We start from the raw sequence: 6000 nt of genomic DNA on the forward strand, positions 1-6000 counted from the left end.
GTGTGCATTTATAAAAATCCCTCAGTGGACATAAAAGTCGGCCATCTTATCAAAACGTGTAAAATGTAATTTACATTACAAAATGTTATCATATTATCTGTGATCACTGCTGAACATTGTTTAGCTGAAAAATAAACTGGTGATGCGTAAAAAAGTACATTTCTGCAAGTCCAAACTGCTCAAACACACAATTAGAAAAATTGCTTCTAATTGAGTGTGTGATTATTAATGATTAAATATATAATAACTTAAATAGCATGATTTTTGTTTTTAATTAAAGAGCCAGTAAGATGAAAATTCTAAGCTTCCTATCACTGTTTATAAGTCCTGTACAATAGGTTTAAATCCATCCAAGGTTAAAAAACATTGTCATTTTGTCAAAATATCATTTTAAAATAACCTCAATTCTCAGAGATCCCCAAACGGTTCACGCGAAGCTGTTCAAAAGATTCAGTTTCCTTAAACCCCACCTTTCGGTAGCATACTGTGTTCTGATTGGTCAACTAACATAGTCAGTTTTGATTGGTTGTTCCGCACACAACTTCATGGTAAACAATGCGTTAGCATCTTTTTGGGGTGAATTATGTCTTATTCCTCTCATCGCGAAGCAAACAGTAAAATAAAAAAAAACTTGAACAGTCTCGCTGCTTTTTCTTCTGTGTGGGTGTATTCAAGCCGCACGCTTCAGTTTGAATCTGAATAGCGCGTTCAGCGCGGGGGCGTTGTCACATTAGATATAACGAAGGGAGACGTGAAAAACAGACATCGCATTGTTTTCATATGGATTACTTTATCACAGAATATCTGTTAGCAGCACTTATTTAGTTTTAAAGAAGACATGTCAAGCTTTCTACAGATATCTCTCTCATGTCTCTTCGTTGAGTATTCACGGAGTTACACTTCATTTTAATGACGTGTTTGTAAATGAAGATCAGCGCAGACAAAGGCTGCAGACAGCACACATACTGATAAGACGCTCGGGAGAAAACAAACACATAACTTCATAATCATACTTCGCGTTGTGATTCAGACATGGGCGTAGGTTTAGGGGGGGACGCTAGGTACTAGTCCATATCAATATTTTGAGATGACTAATTTGTCCCCGCCAATATTTAGCAAGCTCCTTTGAATTGGTATTTTGATATTTGCACTGTTATTTGGATTCTAACGGCCAGTCTACATAAACGTGAGTGTACTGGAGGGTAAATAGTGTTTATAATAGAAAAAGGTTATTATATTTATTTATTTAGATTTGTTACCTTGGGACAGAATATCTTTTGTTAGTGTAAATACTAATGTACATAATAATTTATGTTAATAAAACGTTTGGTTGTTTAGCATTACACAGTCTCAGATTTTTATTTTTTGAGAGTGTATTTTTGAGATTATTTGTTTGTTTGTTTTATTTGGATCCCCATTAGCTTCAGCATAAGCTAAAAGCTATTCTTCCTGGGGTCCTATAATCTACCATGTGACAATACAATATATCACACACCATACGTACAAGACATTACACTACATTGAAAATACATATTCTACATTTAATACCATTGATCTCAAAATAACAATTATTAAAAAAAAAATAAAAAAAAAGAAAGAAATTGAGCCCCTCCGAATAGATCAATATCAAAAATAATGTAACTAAGAACCCTATAACAATTAATTAATTAAATTAATTAATATTAACTATATGTTTCTTTGAAGGTAATATTTCTTAAGTGATTTTTTGAAACCATACAAATTGTTTTGTTGTTTAATAGTATTTGGGAGAGAGTTCCATTCACACATTGCTCTGTACCTTACTGAACGTTGAATTGATTTGGTTTTTACTATTGGTAAAATAAAACTACCTCTTACTGCATGCCTCGTTGGATAATAATGTGTGTCTGTAATAAAGGATATTTTTTCATATAAAGTAAAAGGTGTTTTGTTTGTTATATAACATTATATAAAAATACCATAAGTGAATACTCCAATCTATTTTTTACTTTAAACCATGAGAGGCTTTCATGCATTTTGTCAACATTTGATCTAAACCCACATGAGAGAGCCAGACGTGCAGCTTTATTCTGGATAACTTGTAGTTTTTTTATAATAGTTGATGAAAAAAACAATGCATAAAGTACTTGTTTAACAATTTGTGGTGTAAAAAAATTTGCACATCTTTTAATAACAGCCAATGTGCTGCCCATATTAGTTAACTGTTTCTGAACATGTTTGTCCCAACACAATCTACTATCAATCATCACTCCCAATAGTTTAGCCACTTCTTTTTGTTCAACTGAATTTTGCTCTATGCTAAGTTCAAGCTTTGGTTTGGCAAGTAAAGAAAAAGGAGTTCCAACCACAAAACAGTTAGTTTTAGATACATTGAGAATCAATTTGTTATTCCATATCCAGTTCACCACTAACTGTAGTTCTCTTTGTAGTTTTACATTTAAATCACTAATATCAGTTCCTGCTAAAAATACAGTTGAATCATCAGCAAACATTGAAATGCTTGCTATATCTAAAACAGTTGGAAGATCATTGGTAAAGATTGGTAAAGATCATTGGTATACCCATTTTTCGGTATTGGCACAACTTTACATATTTTCCATGCTTGTAGACATATATTCTTAGTAAAACACAAATTAATTATATGAGCAATAATACAGTTATACTAGCTCTTTAGGGACAGTATACAGGATGGTATATCAGGGTCAGGATACAATATAATGAGATGAAGTAGATTCACTTCTGTATTGTGATATTCTGTATTGCCAACAGTCTGAAATAAAAAAAGGAATTCATCATTAAATCACTGGTATCTTACAACAAAATAATTCCCGGGGTGTATGGGGGTATCCCCACCAAAGCTGAGACCAAACCTACGCCCATGGATTCGGAGATGCTTGTTGGTCTAAATAAAGTTGGTAATGAACCCTCTTTTATGGCCAAATGCTTTGAAAATCCCGCCTTGTACTCACCGAGATTAGAAAAGCAGTCATCAGTGAAATGTTGTGAACACAACAAAAGGGATTTGTTGTACTGCTAAAATACTGTAAAAATGAATTTTAGCCATTGGTTCTTCTGATCTTCATTCTTTGGCAGTGAAAATAAAACAAACTTGCCTTTACAATTAAAAACACACTGTCTCCTCGACATGATGCTATCACACCAACCAGAGCGTCTGTGTGTGGGGGGTGGAGCAGCTCAGAGTTCCGTTTCTCTCAAGACGGTAGGCGGAGATTATTATGCAAAGTGTTCTAGTGACGTACATAGAGATGGGCAAAAGATTTGAAATCTATAACGACTCGTTTCAGCGATTCAGAGTCGACTCCTTACTTTAGAAGCCAATAACTTTATAAATCGTGTACTTTTTGGTTTCATTACTTTGCACATTGTTTACACTGATGGACAGCTACATCATACACTGTAATACAGGTACTTTTTGGTTTCCCATCTGTGTGGCTCTTTAAAGATTTGAATGATCCAGTAAATCCAGTCAATAGAAGGAAAATCTGAGGTAGTGCTTCACCTACCAATAAGCTGGATGCCAGCCTCCGTTAAAAGAAGAAGTGCTTCACCAACAGGAAGTTCAGCTGTTTGCCAGAAGATAGGAGAAGATATAGGGAATATAACTTGAGGAAAAACCCTCAATTACAGGAGGAAAAAGCAGCATCTGGATGTACTTTAGGTTCAGCGTTTACTCTGTATGAGCTGAAGAAAGCACTTGCAGGGGTTAAACAAACTTCATCAGGAAGAGATGATATTTGCTATGAGATGGTAAAACATCTATCAGAGACAGCACTAAATATAATTTTAAGCCTTCTTAACAAGGTTTGGGAATCAGGAAGGTTACCAGCTGATGGGAAGCATGGTGTCATCGTAACAATTGCAAAGCCTGTCAAAGATCATACTCAATACAGGCCCATAGCATTAACATCGAATCTTTGCAAACTGATGGAACGTATGGTAATCAGCAGACTGGTGCATATCATTGAGAAGAAAAACCTTTTCATCCCATACCAAAGTGGTTTCCGAAAAGGGGGAAACACAATGGACTCTGTGCTCTGTTTGGAAGCTGAAATAAGAAAGGCAAGTAAACAATGAAGTGTTAGTATGGGTATTTCTCGATGTTGAAAAAGCATACGACATGATGTGGAAAGAGACACTTTTAATAAAATGAGAAAGAATGGAAATAAAAGAAGAATGTATAATTGGATCAAGAATTTATTTTTTAAACAAACTATAGAGTCTGGGAACATGACGTCAGCAACGCAATGCATTCTGGGACTTTAGGACACGGACGCTGCTGTATGTATTGTATTGGATTGATAATAGACTGTTTTGTTTGCTCTCTACAGCTAAAAAATAATTTACAATGGTAAAACCTTGCTGTGTAATTAACTGCCATACTCTTACTCATGGCCGGCATGGAAAAATAATTTGAATGGAGTGCGATTTTTCAGCTTTCCCGCTGGAAAACTGCACCTTGATCTCAGGTCTCCGAGTTAACAAAGCGGCGTCACATAGCTTGGTTAGCAGCAGTAAGAAGGAAAAGAAGGATTGTCCCTTGGTCTGATATATACACACGTATGTATGTGCATTTATATATATATATATATAAAAATATACAGAAATGTACATTATATAAACAACTTTTTTTTGGATGTGATTAATCGATTTGACAGACTTAACGTTACATTAAATGTTACCTATGCATGAACCACATCTCCTGCATTATCAGTGTTATGCATATTGCATACCACCTGTTACAGTAATAAACGGCAAAATTGATCAATTCTGTATATCTTTATTTGTGCATCATAACACACTGAGGTTAATTTGTACAGTTTACAATAACGCATATTAAAAAGTAAAGGGGCCGTGTAACTCGCTCTTTGATGCGGAAAATGTATAGGTTCTGCCTCCATCCATTTGTAAATTGCAGGTGAGACTCGAGAGATTTATCATTTTTAAACTGATCAGAGGTGTACGCTCTGACACTACAAACAAGGTTAGAAAACACATTGGGGAAGATTACGAGCGGCAGCTCTTTAAGATCATCCGACCACTCTTTGTGTTTGCGCAGATTGAGTTCGTTGATTGTCTTGATTTTTTTCTAAATACTGCATCTTTGCTTCCTTGTTGAGTTTTTCTTTATATGTAATCTTACACTTGATCTGTAGGTCATGTCACTTTCACTTTAACTGATAAGCATGTCCCCAAAAATGGCCGGGACTACCCAGAATGCAATGCACAGTGACGTAGTTTCCCAAGCTCTATACAAGTTAGAGTGGGTTCTTGTAACGCCGTCTAGTCTCTGTTTCCCTGGGTGTCCACTAGTGGGCTCACTTCCCCTTAGGCACTTCACCATAGGCACTAGATTTCCTCTAGTCTTGTCCTGTCATCACAGTAATTGCACTCCTGTTAATTGCACCAGGTTCATGAACTCTATTGTCATTAGCCTCCCTATAAATTCCAGTCTTTTCCTGTTGTTTGTATGGAGTCCTTTCCATTCGTATGTTCAGCCTTCTCGTCTCTCGAGATTCCTCCTTGTCTTCTCGTCCTCCGAGTTCCCGTTCCTTTCCTGTTCCCTCTTTTGTTTATTTGTTCATTTGTCTTTGACTGATTGTTTTGGTTTTGACCTTGGATTGTTTTGGATTATGTTTTGGATTACCCCATTTAATAAAATACCTGCAAATGGATCTCTCGCTTTCCCTGTGTCTCTTTGGGCAACGATCGTCACAGTTCTGCATTTCCTCAGATATATCTAGTAGAGAAAAGAACACCTCAGGGAAGAGTTAGCAGTCCTGTTCTGTATAATCTAATGATTAATGACATTTTTTACACAGATAGGCATGGGGATAGGAAGGTCCTTGTATGCAGATGATGGTGCGCTTTGGTAAAGAGGGCACAATGTGAGGCATGTGGAGAAGTGTATGCAGACTGCTGTTAAAAAAAGTAGAGAATTGGGCTAATGAATGAGGTTTCTGTTTCTCTGTAGCTAAAACT

The sequence above is a fragment of the Carassius auratus genome, chromosome 21 (genome assembly GCF_003368295.1).
Source record: "Carassius auratus strain Wakin chromosome 21, ASM336829v1, whole genome shotgun sequence".
NCBI classification, from domain to species: Eukaryota; Metazoa; Chordata; class Actinopteri; order Cypriniformes; family Cyprinidae; genus Carassius; species Carassius auratus.